We start from the raw sequence: 19,138 nt of genomic DNA on the forward strand, positions 1-19,138 counted from the left end.
ATATTCTAAAAATATTCACATTTCAACACCTCCTTTTTCTTATTTTTTCTGAACCGAATCAAAATCCTTCTCCTCGCACAGGACCTCAGGATTTTTTAGTAACACTTAGTATTACACTTGTACCAAAAAAGTATCACCTTTATATGTTTTTGAAGATAACGATGTTTTAGAAGAATCCCAAAATTCTACAAAAATAAAGTACATTTTGTTGATACACTCTCAAGAAGAACTTATTTTTGGGATACAGCAGTCCCATGTGGATCAGAAAATAGCCACAATGTTGTACAATTAAACCCCGACGAAGATAAATCATATCTACCCACACCATATCCAACACTAATGCAACCATTAAAAAATTTTCACCTGAAAGTATTAGAGCTATTGCCCGCAATCCTAATATCGATTTACAATCGGTCGGCATCTACTCTAAATCAGACATACAACACCATATTTGCATTATCACAAGTTTCAAACGGAAATAAAAACAGACTAGATCAATAATCTTTTTACCAAAGTAACATCAAAAGATTACTACACTTCAGCCCTGAAGATTGTAAAAACAAACTAAAAAGACTAAATATTACACCAATTATAGGTACAAACAGAAAACTTGTAAACTTTCAAGTTTTTTCAGACTTAGCACATCAAGACGAACTTGAAAAACACCAAAGATCAATTACGACTAGATACAAAATTTCCCTTCCATGGAGCACACAGAAGATTAAAATACGATCTTAATGATAAAAATTGGATACCACACATCGGAATAAATAATCCCTCAAACTGCAAAGCAGATACAAAAAATAAAGGATACCAAGAAATAATGTTTTTTTATTGGAAAATACAATTTGGAAAAGTACAACTTACACGCGACTTAAAAGGCGACACAATACTTAATCAAGGAATAAGACTCCCTTGCAAAAACGACCAAGGATATTGCGATCCTACAAAACGCACACAAGCAACCATTGTTTGGTTTCCCGAAGAAACATGTACAATTTTTCAAGTAGCAAAGATGCACGCTAGAATGTTTAAATTTCACCTAAAATATTTAATTGAATCAATCCCATTCGAAAATGTAAGCCCTGAACAGATTAGAAGTACTAATCATAAGTTTAGAAACATCCACAAAATAGAAAAAAAAATAACACGTTTTCAAATATACCCAGAAACAGAACTCGCATGCAAATACAACAAACCGCTTTACAAAACACAATACTCAGAAATTCTTGTCGAATACGAACACGATTTTGACATGAATACAGGCAAATTGCTCATAAACCAAATGGCCACATCTCGCTCATATACTGATGAAAACTCATACGTTTCAGTAAAATTTCAAAAGAAGTGAGGACGAATTGGTGGAAAACTAAAACCACACGATACAGAAAGTACACGTTTACAAGAACTATCACTCATGAACAGCGCATACTTTGGCGCAATTCATTATGACATACATTCAGACATGAAATTAGACTACGCAAAAAGTAGAATTTTTCAAGAAATGTCGGTATCAGAACTAGAAACACTACACCAATTATGTGAACCTGAAAGAACGCAGATTCTACAGTCACTCGCACTAGCTGTTCTAAAAACACCATATGCAGGAAATTTATCATCCGGAAATAGATCAAACTTCACTGATTATGAAGGAAACATTTTATGGTATTACACTTGTACCAAAAAAGTATCACCTTTATATGTTTTTGAAGATAACGATGTTTTAGAAGAATCCCAAAATTCTACAAAAATAAAGTACATTTTGTTGATACACTCTCAAGAAGAACTTATGTTTGGGATACAGCAGTCCCATGTGGATCAGAAAATAGCCACAATGTTGTACAATTAAACCCCGACGAAGATAAATAATATCTACCCACACCATATCCAACACTAATGCAACCATTAAAAAATTTTCACCTGAAAGTATTAGAGCTATTGCCCGCAATCCTAATATCGATTTACAATCGATCGGCATCTACTCTAAATCAGACATACAACACCATATTCGCACATAACAATCTCAAGAACTACTTACAAAAATGGACATAATACAAGGACAATCAATAGATCAGAATTTACGCAAACTTGCACAAACATCAGGATTTTCGAAGGTTTACGCACATGGTTACAGCGGATATTTTAGAGATATTAAAGATTACATTTATTTAAATGGCAAAAATATCGACCACAGGATATATCACCAATCAATGTTTTTAGTTTTGTAAATCTGAAAAACTAACTTTTTGCCTTTATAGGATGGCCCTATTACATCTTACAAAAGTTTGGCTATAATATACGCAATGTTTAATTTTATTGGATTTCTTTTCTCTCTATTGAAGGGAATCTATAACACATGCGCAATACACAGACAAGTAAATAGACAAGCAAGCGTAGCACGCATACTTTTTGCATGATTTTTTGGAATTTTCTCCACATCAATAAACAAAATACTTTTAGATGCACAAGTAAAAGAATATAATATAAAACATCAACTACACCAAACACATATGACGAATCACAACACAATACAAACACACTACGCACAGCACCACAATTACCAAGTTTAATTCGTAATCATCCCCTGTCATTAGTACCACGAAATTTTAGAAACGTGGCACTCGCAAATATCACAAGTTCAAGACCAAATTATATACAAAGTCCAATTCAACATATAGTAACAAAAAGTGACGATACATATGAACAAATAATTGAACAGCCACCTACCACAAATTTCCAATCTCCGAACAATCAATTTTTTAGCCCACGATGAGCCGACAAGTTGGATCCCTTCACCGCTCAATTTCCCATCCAGCCAATCTCCAAACCCCAATTCCCATCATCCCACTTTTGCTTTCCCGCCACCTGAATCACCCCATATTAACACATCATCCGGCATGGATTCTGATGCAAACTCAGATATCACAATTTTTCATACAATCTCCTAATTCGATAATTCAGATCTAGAAACCCCTGATGAATTCGCAAACTCAGAACCCAGCCCGTCAACATTTTACTAACCCTCTTTTCGACCCATCCATTCCCAAGCCCAAACTGACTCCCCCTCTTCTTTATCTCGTTTTTCTCAAGTCACACCAACTTACTCTTCCTTCACGAATGAACGCTCAAACAATAATTCCCCAGATACCACGCAAATCTCATATGAACTAAACAACCTAATAACACTACAACAACAAGATAAACACCCTCACATCCTAACCATTCATCAATTATCGTCAACCATATCAACCTAACCATTCATCAATTATCGTCAACCATTATATCAAACCCACCAACTCCTACACTTTTTTCAGATTATATCCCTTCTTTAGCCCAATCCTCAGCATTAACCCAATCATCATCCACTAATAACTGTGCATATAGAACTTTCAAAAGAAAATTTCCTAATCACCCGTTTCCCTCCAAACCCGGAATAGCCCGCGACTTTATAAACCACCCTGACCATACTAATACTCCCGAATTTCACCAAATTTCTTTACCCCTCTTTCCTCAATATACAATTAGTCACTCACACTGAACAGCCCCACTATGTCGATGAGCATGTATTAATCCCCACACTCCATCGGACATCATTTTATCATTTCTCAAACCCACTTTGTGTACCACTCTTTAACACACCTCAAGAAATAGAAAAAAGTAAAAACGACCTTTTTATACTAACTACTGCACTAACACCCCGACCATTTACGCACGTAGGATACAAAAAGCAATTAAAAATGTTCACTGCACCCCGAGCTAACGTATATTCCATCGAGCACTATGACCATAATATCATCCGACCCAACCAAGACCAATTCCTCGACGACGATAAGTTTGCTAAGCCTCAACTAACTGAAAATTTTTTCATCCGAACACCTTACATTTTTACACTAAGCTCAATAGATAAAAAACACGATCACATCATTTCAGAAGCACTAATTGACATTCAAGCTTATGAATCATTTTACAAAAAATTTGAAACTTTTTCACTAATCTTCCACTTCCTCACTCCAAAAGAACGAGATTTGCACTGTTCACACGAAATTATGTTACAAACTAAACAGATTTAGCCTTTAGATCACGATCATCTACAAACAAGAAACCAAAAATCAAAAATACAAACTTTTTTATAAATTATAAACATTTTTTAGCAAACCGCAATGAACGATGCAGTAAGATTTCTTCTCCACAGTAGTAAATTCATCTATAAATTCTCTTCCCTAATGTAGTAAATTTTTTCCCCTAAAGCAGTAAATTTAAAATTTTCAGTAGTAAATTTATATAAATGCAAGCAGTACTAACCTTTTAAAAGGCTAAATTCATTCGCCAACAAATTATATCCACACTCGCACAGCTCGCACACTACGAATTGATTAAAATAATGATTTCAAGTTTTAATTTTCGCTAACAACAACTCAAACTAGTAACAACAAGTTTCCAACTTTCTTTTAACCCGGTTGGAAAGGAATTATATAATAGTCCAAACTAACCAACGCAGCTTACTAAACACCATAAACCACAAACTAACAGCATGACTAAGAAAAGAAAACCCACGGTACCCAAACCGGATTAAACCAGCTTAAAGAACTAGATAATTTATTCTTTTGAAGAATATTGACAAGTCTGAAAAAAATGAATAAAACGCCAAAAAGTCAAAAGCCAAACCCAAACCAAACAATTTGATTTTCGACAAAAGGACAGAACCAAAACAACAAAATGAAAAAACAAGTAACAAATATGACATAAAAAGTTAACCCAAAGAGGACCCCATAAAAATCCAGCATGAAGTCATACCCTCACTCCTGGCCTAACCCACCAGAAGAGGAGGTCCTGAGCATGCTTAATAGCCGGTCTAAGCCACCGTGCTAGAACCCACGCTTTGTGACACACTCCCTCTTTTTGTCGAGAGCTGCTCAATTGTGAGTAACTATTTAAAAATAACAGAACTAAAATAAAAGCTTTTGCGATAAAAACTTTAAAAAATCATAAATAAAAGAAGAACTAAATAACATTTATTATAACTAAGCATAAATTATATAATGCAGTAATCAAGATCATACACAATCACAAGACGAGCATCAAGAAACTAAAACGACCCCATCACACTCAATCCACAGAATGGCTGAACACAACCGAAATGCCGCTCACAATCACAACTCAAAGGATTTGAAGTACGACTTGACACCGAAGCAAAGGACTTCATTGAATCAGACCAATGACCTTCTCGATGTTCAAGTATACGAACAGATCCGAGTTACAAGGCAATCACTCCAAACTCGAGCTTCACGCCATTCCCAAACAAGATCGAAGCACAGTTCTCCACTCTGATCAAGAACAAACGATCTTAACAAACCATTTGGAAATCAGATTGATTTTGTTGGCGGTTACAGTCATTGTTGAATGACAGATTGACATCTACGATTCCAGCTTCCTGGAGCTTTCATCTCCAAGAACGGAATAGAAATGATGCTCGCGAAGTACAAACGATCATCATCCATCCTCCATTACAGATAGAAGTCAAAAGAACAAAAACCCTGTGAACCCCGGATGGGTGGAACCAGATCCAAACTATATATTTTTATTGGTTATAAATTAGATATTTTATCCCTATACCCACTTATTTATCGCTCAACCCACTTATTTGTAAGTGCTGAAAATACTTGTAATTTCAGCACCAGAGCATTTTGAATTTAACTTACAACTTAATTGCTTTCTCCAAGAGACCGACTCGTAACGAACCAGTATACTCTAGACCTATTGAGAATCAGAGATATAAGAGTAAGATTAAGATCGGTATTAGACTAAGAAGTTGCACGAATCTATCCGGCCGAAAATAAGATAGCGTGACGAGCAGACGGTGTACCCTATCTGAAATTACTCTATGAGTTAGACCATCCATCTCAACTCATTTGCCTTTCTTTTCATGTTGAGTAATACACCTAATACAAACCTATGACAGTTTCCTGTTTTGTCATGGTGTCCAAAACACCTTTAAAAAAATTAGCCATTCTGTCATAGCATCAAAACTTCAAAAACATAGTGTATAAGATTCATTTCATTTGAAGTGCTTTTTTACATTTTTTCAAATGATATAGTTTTTCTTCTTTTATTTATTAGACCAATGTACATGCATAGCAAGCGTGTCTGGATCACTTGAGCCCTGCATTTTCCCCTTCAAACACCAGGGCAAGACATATTTCACCTGCTCGGTGGATCCCCTCAATGACTCATTCTCTGCCGTCTCCACCCCCAACTGTGCCACAGCTGTGGATGAGAATTCGGAGATGACAACTGCTGGGACTTGTACCAACACGACCGCTTGTGGTAACTTTTAAACAACATACACGCATTACACATATTCTCCTCTAATTCGGAAACCTCTTTCATGTAAAATGTTTTATAAAAGTCGAGAGAAAAAAATTTGCGAGATTGCCAAAACTCTCTATTGGTCGGTAAATCGCCATCTTTTTGACCCTTGCAACAGGGGCTGAGCTAGAATTTTCTCAAGAAGGGGGGTAACGGCAATAATATCTGGTCACTACATTGGCATCATTAAAATATTTAGAATGATACACTCTTGAATTTTTCAGGTATTTTCTCCGTATCAATCCGCAGTTTCTACTTGAAATACGAAACATGTCAACAATGCTTATTTAAAAACGCGTGAACAAGTTTAAGAGCGTGGATAAAGATCTTGGGTCTTCTGCACATAACTGCTCAAAATTAAAATCTATAGATCTTAAGCTAAATTTTTGGGGTAGAGTTTGATTGGCTAATATTAGCCTTTCGAATTCACGCAACATGATCAGGCATTTCAATCAACTTTTCCAGCAGTAAAAAAGATAAACCGAGTTTACCGAAAGTTTACCCTCCCCCCCTCCCCCAAATCTAGACCAAGTTATTATCCTCTACCCCAGTGTTCGATATGAATTAGGTTTGCTAAACGCTGCATGTACATTCTCGACTTTGATTGACTGAAAATTCCTAACTTAGTACCAAGTTAACATCCTTCCCCCCTGAACAAGTTTTGGTGGAGAGGAGGGGAGGGGTGGATGATAACTTGGTCCAAAAAAAATGAATTTCTTGTTTTTTATGAAACCTTACCCGTACCGAAAAAGTTCAGAAAAATAGCTTTATCTGCTCAAAAATTTAGTTGAAAAGCCTGACCATGTTTGAATTTGGTTGGCTAACTAACCAATCAGATTGAACAACGTTGACTTCAGACTAAGATATAAAAACACTTATTTTGGGCTGATTAGTGCATAAGACCCAAGATCTTTTATAATGGTTCCGGCTACGTCGCGAAACGACTGAACTAAACCAAACCATTGTGTAGGATGTGCTTTTCCTAATTATTTGAAGTGTCTCAAGAAAAATTAGGCTTGAGTCAAGTGAGCTGAGCTATGATTTGGAAATTCCAATGGGTGTAGTTCGAACTGTTGCTTAATTCCTAAATGGCATAATTTTCTTGCAACAGTTGCATTTGAGATTTCCAAATAATTTTTTTTGTGAACAATACACAAAAATTGGTCAAGTCGTCAATTCAAATGCTGATGGACATTTTATCTTAAGCAAATTGTAAAATTTTTTATAATCAAAAGCGAAAAGCATAAGCTCTTATGGTCAATTGTTGCTTAACATTTGTTTGAAAGCACTTAATTTCAAATCCTAATCACATATTTTTGTTCCTGACAAAATTTTAGAAATCAAAGTCGATAGAAAACGTTCGAATAAGAATGAAAACTTGAAATTTTTGCCATTTGGGAAAAGTTTTGTTTTTATGCCATTTGAGAAGTTACCCTCTGAAGAGTTCAAATTTTTTGCTCTCATTTGACTTCTCAATTAGCTTGAATGTTTCAATAATCTATTTCAGTTTTCGATGATTATTTGCTAAAGAATCATTCCATTTGCAAATAAAACATATGTAATTTTGAAAATAGTTTGAAGAAATTGCAACAATAAATGTGCTCATGTCAGTTCGTGCCACTTGCACAGCAACAATCATATGGTTAAAAAATCACTTTTAAAACTTGCCGGCATATTATGCCAAAAAATATATGTAAATTTTTGATTTTTAGAGGTCTGCAAAAAAACTGACCTTAAAATAAAGACGAGTTCCTTCGGAGGTAATTGAGCAGATAGCTGATGCACAGCAAGTTTCAGCCAATGAGGAAGATGAAATTTTTTAAAATTTTCCGGTGTTTGGCAGAGTCAAAACTATTTGCTTGTATAATTTTTCTTTTACATCGTCCCGTTACAGAGACTGAACAAATTCCAGGAATGTACAATGTGGTACGGACTTTTTCATGTAATGCTTCAACTTTTGCATTTTTAAGCTCGCAAATGTTTTGCCGTATCGGGCCGAGAGTGCTCATTCCCAGTCATAGACGACGCTGGCTTCGAGTACAGTTTCTGTCGCTATGACCAAAGCGAAGATCAGATGATCTGTCCTGTGTTACAAGGGAGGAGCTACGGAACACAGAGATCTGACGTGGATTCCGCCAAAAGACAGCAATGCGAAGTAACCAGTGGATGCTGTGAGTTTTTTCAAGTGGCCGAAAAAACAAGAAGAAGAAAACAGGCAGTTATCAGTTTAATTCGAGGATTTTATTGCACTTTTGATTATAGCACATTTTAAAATTTTAATTGAATTGTGTTTTGGAAAAGCTGAAATTCCAACTGCATTTTTTATGAATACTGCTACATCAAACAGTTTATTTTGTTTTAGCGTTTGTTCTGATGTGTAACCAGGTTAGATTTGTTTGTTTCCTTATCTATTTCAAGTGCAAGATGTGAATTTGTACTGAGTAAAGTCTTCGTTCTAACGTTTCGAGTTTCCTAAACAAGTTTTCCCTCTCAAAATTATTGTATAGCAGCGCAGAAGTCATGATAAAAATTACATTCGTAAAAATTAAATTCGTAAAAAGCACGGAAGAAGATTTTTTTTCCAAAAAATTGGTAGCGGTATTGAGTGGACTTATAATCATCCTCCGCTAATGGACGGGAGTAAGTTAAAGTTAGTTTTTTAAAGCACCGTGAGTTGACCTAAGTTTGTTGCTAACTCATAGAGTATTCTTAGATAAATTACACCCAATTTTTTTTTCGGACAGACAGTTTCGAACTTTTTCCATTTTTAATTCTTGTCTGAATCTTACTTTTGTTTTCGAGGTCTCAAGAAACCTAAAAAAAATAAATATAAAATGTAAATAAAACCTAATATAAAAGCGATTAGTTGAAGATCAACTTAAATGAAAATACAAAAAAATCTCTGATATAAATTTTAAATGTTGTCCAAAAACAAACTAACCCAGTAATTTTTAGCTTGAGAAAACCCTGAGTGCACCTGGCCTTGACACGCTGAAAAACTGATGAATGGTGATGTTTGCCATACAGTTTTTATTAAGATTGCATACAGAAATATAGACAAAAAACATGAACTTTTGCATATGGCTAGAAATTTCCCACTTAAAAAGTCAGCGATTGAAAAAAATTGCATTTTTTACAGATATAGGTTAATCTTGGCATCAAAAATTAAAACTGCTTTTTGGCTCTACTTTGGAAAACAATTGTTTATGATTTTTTTGTCCGAAAAACTCAGCCTGGACTAGGTTATAGATACAAGAAAAAACTTTTTTTATCGTAATTTTTTTTTGAGCGAAAACGCTAGTTTGGAATCAAAAAAGAAAAAACCCCAATTTTCTACAAAAAACTCATATTATACAATTTTCATAAGATCAATTTTTATAACCAAGTTGCTCTCAACTAACAAAAACTGCCACAAAATTGTTTTATTTGAGTTTTAAACTAAATTAAAAAGTGTTTTTTGAAAAAAATTATTTAAAAACTTTTTTGATGTTTTATTTTTTCGGTAATCGCTTGATAAGAATATTTTTGTAGAGGCCATATGTGAACTTTCATAATAGACATTTTTCTTGTATGAAATTCAACCCGGGTAGGAATATGATTGGTTTGTTTTAGCATATGTGTTAGCATTAAGACTGTACAATCATATTCAGTACAAAAACAAAAGATGTGAAGCAATATTTACAAAAACATTTCTGAAATTTTTGCATTGGATTAAGTTGAGAACCGAATCACTTTAGGTAACCAATTTAGGTAAATCTGGGCTGGATTTTCTTTTAGTAGGGTATTTTTGCCTTTTGCACTCAAAAAGTAGTCCTTACTGATTCGGGTAAAAAAACAGGAAGTCCATTAAGTCAAGTGTAAGACCCTTAAAAGCATAGTCTTCATCAAAGTATTTGCATTACGAAACTATGACGAGTTTTTGTTAATATTTTATCTGTATCCTAGTCAACAACAATAACTTTATTATGATTTTTTTCAGTTTAAGTAAATAATGATAAGGCTGCCATCAAAACTCACAAAAAACAGCAAGCTAAATGGGCAAGTTTATGGGTTATAAACAATTGAGAGAAAAATGTATTTCTTAACAACAATTTTCATGACATATTTTTGAAAATAAAGTCTTGAAAACCATTTTAATGCTCATTATCATGAAAAATGAAGGCAAAATTTTTAGGCTTGTGGTACAAGAAGAAAATAAAAAATATTTACCATTATATAGAAAAAACATCAATCTAGGAAAAAAATTATACATGCAAAAAATTTTTCGTCGAAAATTTAGGTTAAGAACAAAACACGTTTATGAAGAAACTGAAACAACCGTCCGATGCTACCATCAAATTGTTGTAAGAAATACTAGGAACAATCTAACGGTCGTAGAGTCGAAGCCTGTCGTTGGCCGCGGTCGCTGCTTGAAGATATGGCTGATGCGATTTCGTCTTAATCAAAATTACCGCAATTGTTACTTAACCTTTCAACAGGTAACTTATTTATGACCTTCACTATTTCATTCTCTCCGGCGGAGAGAATGCTCTCTCTTCAATTTTTAATGTTTTAACTTTAGACTAAATCATTTTTATTCTTTTACTCTTTTAATTGTATAAGGTAGAGTTAGCTGCAACAAAGTAACATTTTATCATGGCGCAGTCAAATAACGAATCTAACGTGAGAGGAAATCCTCCATTTTGGCGGAACCACACGGTAGACCCACCTATTCCTTGGGAAGATTGGAGCGATCTTTTTCATTTAGCTATTATTGTTAAAGAAAACATAGACATCGAAAATCAACTAAATCCCTCGGAAAAACACCACGCTCAACCTCCAACTCTGGAAAATCCGACGAACAATGAATCGCAAAGCCAAAGAAAATCGAGAATAGACAGGAAAATTCAAGAACAAAGACGATATGACGAGAAGGAAACGGCATCTATTAAATCAGAAACCAAGAAATTTAACGGAGTGAGAATAGATGAAGCCGACAAAAAATTACGATGGATCCTGTACTTAGCCCTAGGAAATGAGGAAAAAAGATTTTTCGGACAAAAGTTCACAAAGGTAACAATTCTACAAATTTCATTCAAAGAGTTTTGGGAATACTTAGCAACCGCTTTCGTCAGGAAGACAAACGTCACTTTGAAAGGCAGAAATTGTTAAACAGAAAACAACGAGACAGAGAGTCACTGGAACAATTTTGGGGATCCTTAGCGGAAATGACTAAGAAGTGTGACATAGCGCAGGAGAAGAAGAATGGATCAGGGACACCTTCATAAACAACAAGAAAAGTTACGACATCCAACGACAACTCTTGACTGAAACATTACCTCCGCGAGAAGCACTAAATCTGGCATTCATTGATGAAAAGGAAATCTTAAACCATTTAAAACTTACAAACAATTTTAAATCCAAGGAACCACCTGTAGATAAATCTCATAACCATTTTATTATAAAAAGAGAACCAACACTGAACATCGAACGAAGCAACACCTGTATGAAATGTGGCGGGACCTTTTCCAAAGGATACTTAGCTTTTTGCCCTGCGAAGGATACTCCTTGTACATCCTGTAAATACAAAGGCCATTTTGCCAAACTTTGTAAATTTTGTCACAAAAATGTAAACATTTTAAGCAACCAAATTGTAGATAATACAGATTTCAATCCGTCGGATCAGCCGGATGTAAATTTGGACCATGAAAATACAGAATGTTGGGGCGTGATTAACGCATGGTCAGAACCTGGACAAAGCAAAAATGACGATTATTTTCTCTTAAATGTAACTACAATTTTCGACAACGAAGGAAAAGAGCTCAAGAAACTACTGAATATTGGCCTCGGGAAAAAAAACCAAATAATCTTAAACATACAAGTGGACTCCGGTAGCCCCAGTTAGCTTCTTCAAGAAGAACATCTTACACGAATTGAAACTTCGAGATCCTTACCTAAAAATCTATCCGGTGGATAAGGCAACCAAGGACTTATTTTGCGGGTTCACGGACAACGCCGTAAACATTTCTGGAAAAATGATACTTCCTAGCTTTTCAAACGGATAGTCATATGATGACTGCCATTTTTTTGACAGAACGTCATGAGAGGAATACTTTCGGAAATGAAAACTTGCCCATAGTGGGGATAGACATATCACTGAAGTACTTTTCTCATTTGCAGACAAACCAGACGTAAAAGTCCATAAATAAATTTTATTTCAACAGCAGATACAGAAAGGGAAATCATAAACGTCTCCAAAACTTTTAAAAACTTATTACTTTTGATTGGGAAAATAGAAAATCAGATGAAAATTACTCATTTTCACGAACCATTAAAACCCATCCGATTAAAATGAAGACGACTCCCCCTCCATTTACTTGATTCAGTTAAAACTGAACTTAACAGAATAAAAGACGAAGGCTTTTTAAGAAGTTGGAAAATTGCAACGAAGATCGCTTTATCAGCCCAATCGTTTTTACTTGTAAAAAAGACAAATCGATCAAGTTAGCCCTGGATTCTAAATTTATTAACAAACAGAGAAAAAAGAATAAACATCAGATGCCGAATATCCATGAATTGGTAAACAGTGTAGCGGCACAAATAGCAAATGATTCCGTTGGAGAAGTTTGGTTTACAAATTTAGATTAGAAAAATGCATACAGCCAACTCGCTTAAGACAAGTTTACTAGCAACCAACAAAATTTTAGTATAGTGGGCGGCGACATTACTGGTGCATTCCAACTTCTAACTGGCTTTTACGGCTTAGGTGATATGCCTAACGAATTTCAAAGAGTTATGGACCCAACTCTAGGCTCGATCCCTTTTACAAATTGTTATTTGGACGAAATTTTAATTGCATCCAAAGGAAATTTCTTAGACCACAAAAATATTGTGTTGAAAATTTTAGCTACGTTAGACGAATACAACTTCGCAGTTAAATGGTCAAAGGGTAAGTTCTTTCAAAAAGAAATCGATTGGTTGGGATTCAAAATCTCAAATACAGGAATTTCCTTTTTATTCGACAAACAAAAGCAATAAAGGATTTGCCCATTCCAAAAAATCTGAAAAAGTTATGATCATTTTTCGCATCTATAAATCAGTAAATTAATTTTGTACCCAATTTAGCATCCTTATGAAGCCCACTTCGACCTCTGCTAAATAAGAAATGTATATTCCATTAGAATACTGCCCATACAAAAGCCTTTGAGAAAATCAAACCAGAGATCATCAATCTCACTGAAAATACCCATTTCGACGTAAAATGCAAAACTAGAGTAAAAACCGACGCTTCACACAACGGGTTGAGGGCCTCCGTAGAACAATTCCACGGCAATTATGGGAAATATTGGAAAACGATCTCTTTTGTTTCATTGTTTTTAAACCCACACGAGCCGAAATACTCTACCAATAATCTAGAATTGTTGAGAGTTGTCTGGGCTGTCGAACATTATAAAAATTACCTTTTTAGATCAGACTTCGAAGTAATTACAGATCAAAAAGCACTACTTTCCGCCCTGTCAACTAACCACGGAAATCAAATTTATCATAGCAGACTAATAAGATAGGCTGGTAGACTAGTACCGTTCAATTTTACAGTTAAACACGTCGCAGGAAAAAATATGAATTTCACCGAATTAATTTCAAGAATTTGATCTGGAAAAGTTTTACCCATATCACATTATGATAAAAAAATTCGTAGTTGCGAATATAAATAAAATTAACAAATCAATTAATCCTTCGGAGAAAGAAAAAAAACATGCTCTGCTATTGGTTCAAATCCGGTTACGTAAAATTACGTAATTACCTTATAGCTTCAGTATTCAAACTAATGGATTAACTCGACTTTTCCAATTTATTCATCTAATCACAATAGAACCGAATTCTGCACTTCGAAATGTATTCCTTTGGATTATTCCAACACTAGTTCCTCAATTACTTTTTTTTCTAATTCCGCATTTTTTTATTTCTCAATTCTTAATTGTAGTTTAATTAATTCAACTGTAGATAGACAAATTGTAGATACTGTTAAAACGGATAACAAAAAAATCGTAATTAATCCCTCCGTTTCCAGTATTCAAATATCCTTAGACTTTCCCCTATTATCGGACCAAAAGAACCTTGTAAATAAATACTGAGAAAACTTGAAGTTGCCTGAACGTCCCATGGATTTAAACACCGTTTTTAACGCCAAGCTCGTAGCTCTCGTAACGGAAGATGACCCTATGTTGAGCCCTATCGTAAAGGCACTTCAAAACAAGGTTGAGACGATTAATGTGAGCTCTCTATACTTCAAACACTTCACAAGAGATTTACACGAGTCCGATGGATTCCTCTGCATGGACGGTAAATTAGTTATACCTTTTAACCTGAGAAACGCAACGATGAAAACTCTCCATGAAACACATCCCGGTCAATTTGGAAAAAAAGTATTTCGCCCAATACATCTGGTGGCCCCAGATTAACAGACAAATCTATTTCCATGGCATTAATTGCTCAAAATGTACAAAGACGGGTAGGAAATTGAAAAGCATAATTCCTAAATCATAAATAAGCAAACTTCCCCCTTACTGGAACCAAATGAAGAATTCAACCTAGACTTCGCAGGAGCTTTAGATTCACAATGGGGATTAAATAAATACATTTTACTTTGCATTGATCGATTTTCAAAATTTCTTTCGGCAAAAATTACTTCACCTACTTCATCAAAATCAGTTATCGAGTTTCTTCATGATTAAATATTTCTACACGGCATACCTTACTGAATTAAAGTAGACCACGCATCTTGCTTTAAAAGCCAAGATTTCAATTTTTTTGTGACTCAAACTATATTGAAATAATATTTTGTACAGTAGGAGATCATCGCTCCAACGGATTAGAAACTTGTACAAACTATAAAACCTAAATTTTTGGCTATGGCTCAAGAAACCTAAAAATGTAAATTAAAAAAAGCTGCCTCAAAAATTATCTGGATCCTCTGATCTTCATACCAATCAAAAATCAAATGCTCTTCGAAATACACTTTAATAGAAAACCAAATACAATTTGGAAACAACTGGCTTCGGGTAAACCATCCATTGGAATTTTAGACAAAGCAACATCTAAAGAAAGAGCAAAAGACTGGAATGCGGATGACAGAGTGGAAGATGGATACAAGGATACACTGATCCCCGAGAAAAACTTGACTTCAAAATAGAAGGGATATGATACAGACTACGCTTCCACTTCGAAAACCCCCACCTCTAGATTACCACTTCAGAGCCCGCTTAAAGGTTAAATCCCGCGGAAAACGAATGAGAGTATCAACGGAAACCCGTTTTAAAAGGAGCTAAACAAAAAGATCCTGAACTCCTATCCGACGGAAAAATCATGAACTCCTATCATGAACTATCCGACGGAAAAATAGTTCGAAAATTAGATTTTGCCATTCCTAAATCAAACTCTTCAAAAATTAGATCTTTTAAAGGCGACATTTCATTTCCATATTTCCCTAACCATATTGTTGAAGTAGGTGAAGTATTTCCCTAACCATAATGTTGAAGTAGGAGACAGAACAAACCGCGAATACTACAACCCAGGACCAGACACCAAATAGAATCAGGATCATTGGACAAAAATACAAGGAAACGAGTGTCGAGGCCCTCATCAAAGAAGACGACAACTCCTCCAGTTTATCTTGCTTGGGACGAATTTATGATTCTTCCCTCGGATATTTCTGATACTAGTGATTGGAAATGGATAGCTGGAGGTTTTTCGTGTAGAGACGTAGCCAGGGAACGATTTATTTCTGACTCATTCAAAAACTTAAATCAGGACTGGAACCCTCTCAACCCTCGTGAAACTAATAATAGTATTAAGGTTGAGATTTTAGACGACAACATTATCTCGGATGACGAACCATCAACGCAGTGCCCAGTCAGTATTATCCCAGCAGAGACGAAAACTACTTCCCAGTGTCCAATCTCAACCACTCCGGCGGAATCTTCTGCGACTAGTCAAATACTGGACACAAAGAACAATTCGACCTCACCAATGGAGGAGAATGCTACTATGGACTTCCCAGTATACGAGACAGTGGATTCAATCGATGAGGTCACTCCTACGGCAGTGCTCCCAACTAAACCTGGTAGCGATCCACCTACTATTCGTCGGTCTAGTAGAAATGTAGGTCCGCCAAAGTTCTATTGTAAGAGATACTTAATAGATAAGTCAGATTTACCTCAAGTGAACTCTGGTCTGGAATCAAATCCGATTATACTGGGCAACTACAACAGCGGAAAACGGGACAACTTACAACAGAGAGACTTCTTTGGAGAAAGTGACGATTGAGTCGGACCCTCCTTCTTCAGACCAAATTTCTTCATCATCAACTGACGATTCTTTAAGAATTGCGGCGGACAATTTCGACGACCACACTGAACTCGACAGCGAAATCTTTAACGCCGAATTGGAAAACTTCATAAGCTGCTATAGTTACTGTTAATGATAGCGTACTGTAAACACTTTGCTTATCGAAGTTATTTATTTTTTTTTGAGTCATTATAGCACATATTCCTTCGGATCAGTTAATTAGTAATCTTTATTGCCGTAGTTAAATTCAATTGTAGTGCCATACCATAGTCATACACTACATTGAGTCAGCAATCTTCTTAAGAATAATTTTAACTTGCATTATCCGATGGATATTGTATATCATACGTTTTAAAGCAGCAAGTTTCTAATACCCCTACTCGTTATTACTCAAAATTTAATCATTTATCACTAGCTTATTTCAAGTACACTATCGGTGCTTTAAATTTAATTTTGTTGCCCAAAAGGGGGAGAAAGGATGCAGTTAGTTAGATAATCAGTTAATTCGTACAATTTAAACTTTTCCTGCTTAGAGGAATGATGCGATTTCATCTTTTTTAGTATATCCGCAACTGTCACTTAACCTTTTAACAGGTCACTCATTTATGATCTTCACTATTTCATTCTCTCCGGCGAAGAGAATGCTCTTCACTTTTTAATGTTTTAACTTTAGACTAATTCACTTTTATTCTTTTATTCTTTTAATTGCATAAAGTAGAGTTAGCTGCAGCAAAGTAACATTGATTCAAAGGCTAGACGAATCCAACCAGAAATACCAATTGCAAGTCATTCCTAACCAGGGTTACAGTAACATGTCTCCGTAGACAGTTAAAGAGCTCGTATTTTGAGTTTTCTTTCACGTGTCTTACACAAACAAACTTAACAAACACAACTCAGAGGGAGTTAAGGGACATATAGGCCCGTTATCTCAGTTGGAGTTGCAATGAAAACACCGAAAAAAATTGGGTATCGAGGTGATTAAACAAACGGATTTGTTTTCTTTCGATACCAAAAAGCGAATTGTTTTGCCTAAGTTTAAACAGAAACCTTGAGCATTTTCCTTGAAACTATAATCATACTAACAAATTACACATTTTAGCAGTTTCAAACTGAGAGAGAAGATAATGTTTTCTAGAAAATTGACTTCGTCTTTCATTTTGAAAATTTTTCAGAGCATTTTTAGTTCCCTGCATAGAACAAGACAGTTCTTGTTTAAGTAAGAAAAAAAGGTTATAGATCATTAGTTTTTCGACCCATTTTTTTTTGTTAGTTTTTCATGAAATACCAGAGATTTTTTTTTTCAAATTTCCATATTTTGTACCGGTTATCTTTTGCAATAAAGTTTATAGAATTTTGGAGCGCTGAAACCTTTTCTACAGCCTCTGATCTTGATCTCCCCTTGTCAATTTTTCTCTCCCAGTTTGAATTTTGATCTCCCCCAGTTTGAATTTTGAATGGTATCTTATTTAGAATTTTTTTTGTGTTTTCAGGTTAAGCAAAAACGAAATTACTTTTTTTGTTAAATTAAGTGATACAAAGTCTGTTTTTTCTATAAATAAAAACAAAAACAAACATAACAAATATTTTTTGTTCGAAATGCATGTAATGCAAAGAACAGTTTGTTTGCTTGCCATTTTTTTAATATTTTTGTGTTGTTTGAAATTAAGTTTTGCAAGGGATGCTTTCATTTTTTTGAGAAGTGGAAAAAAGAAAAGAAAAAAACTTTAATACAAATAATTCGAAACATTATTTCAATAAAATTTAAATTAATCTTCTTTAACATTTTTTTTCAAATTTATCCGATAAAGAGTTTGCTTACAGCTTAGTGTCCCAATGAAAAGCGGACTGCACTTCTCCCATGTGGACTACAACAACAACAACCCCTACCCTGAAGACTACACCTGCAGCTCATCAGTCACTATAAAAGCAAGAATTCTAAATTTTTTTGATAAAATGGGTATTTATAAAATATCAGACTTTCAACCAAACAGATCCTCCGTGATTTATGCGAACAGGGTGGTCACGGCACAATCAGATATTGTGACCGACATTTGTTATGTCTTCGCGATTAGGGCAGAGACCACGCCACCGACGAGACCCGCCAAAAAGAGGAGCGAACGGTGTGAACAATATCGACCATGACCAAAGGTGGACATGGCGCGACCGTCGCATTTTTCGCATCCGTCCGCACCTTTTTTTTCAGAAATCAAAAAAAAAACTATGAGCTTCAGTAGCAGAAGACATCATTCAGAATGTTAAAGTATTTTGAAAGATGATTGTTTTTTTTTCTTCCGGAAAATACGATACGGGCCTAATTTGAAAAGTTTTGAAAAGTTTCTTATAAAATTGTTTAATTGATTTATGATTATCGAAATTCTGTCTGAGATCTGTTTTTTACAAGCTTGTATACAATTTTAAATTCGCGCTGGTATTGAACATTATCTCC

General features: G+C 35.0%; 1 protein-coding gene and 1 long non-coding RNA gene across 2 annotated transcripts in view; both read left to right on the top strand.

Moving 5' to 3' along the window:
* LOC134846828 (PAT complex subunit CCDC47-like) overlaps window positions 1–19,138 on the top strand; it is a 495,511-nt gene that overhangs the window by 115,511 nt on the left and 360,862 nt on the right. The gene's annotated exons all lie outside the window — the stretch shown is intronic.
* On the top strand, window positions 8,467–18,588 carry LOC134846983 (uncharacterized). Its single transcript, XR_010162842.1, has 3 exons — window positions 8,467–8,537; window positions 8,729–8,751; window positions 18,514–18,588. It is a non-coding gene; the product is annotated as an uncharacterized LOC134846983 (long non-coding RNA).

The sequence above is a fragment of the Symsagittifera roscoffensis genome, chromosome 5 (genome assembly GCF_963678635.1).
Source record: "Symsagittifera roscoffensis chromosome 5, txSymRosc1.1, whole genome shotgun sequence".
NCBI classification, from domain to species: Eukaryota; Metazoa; Xenacoelomorpha; order Acoela; family Convolutidae; genus Symsagittifera; species Symsagittifera roscoffensis.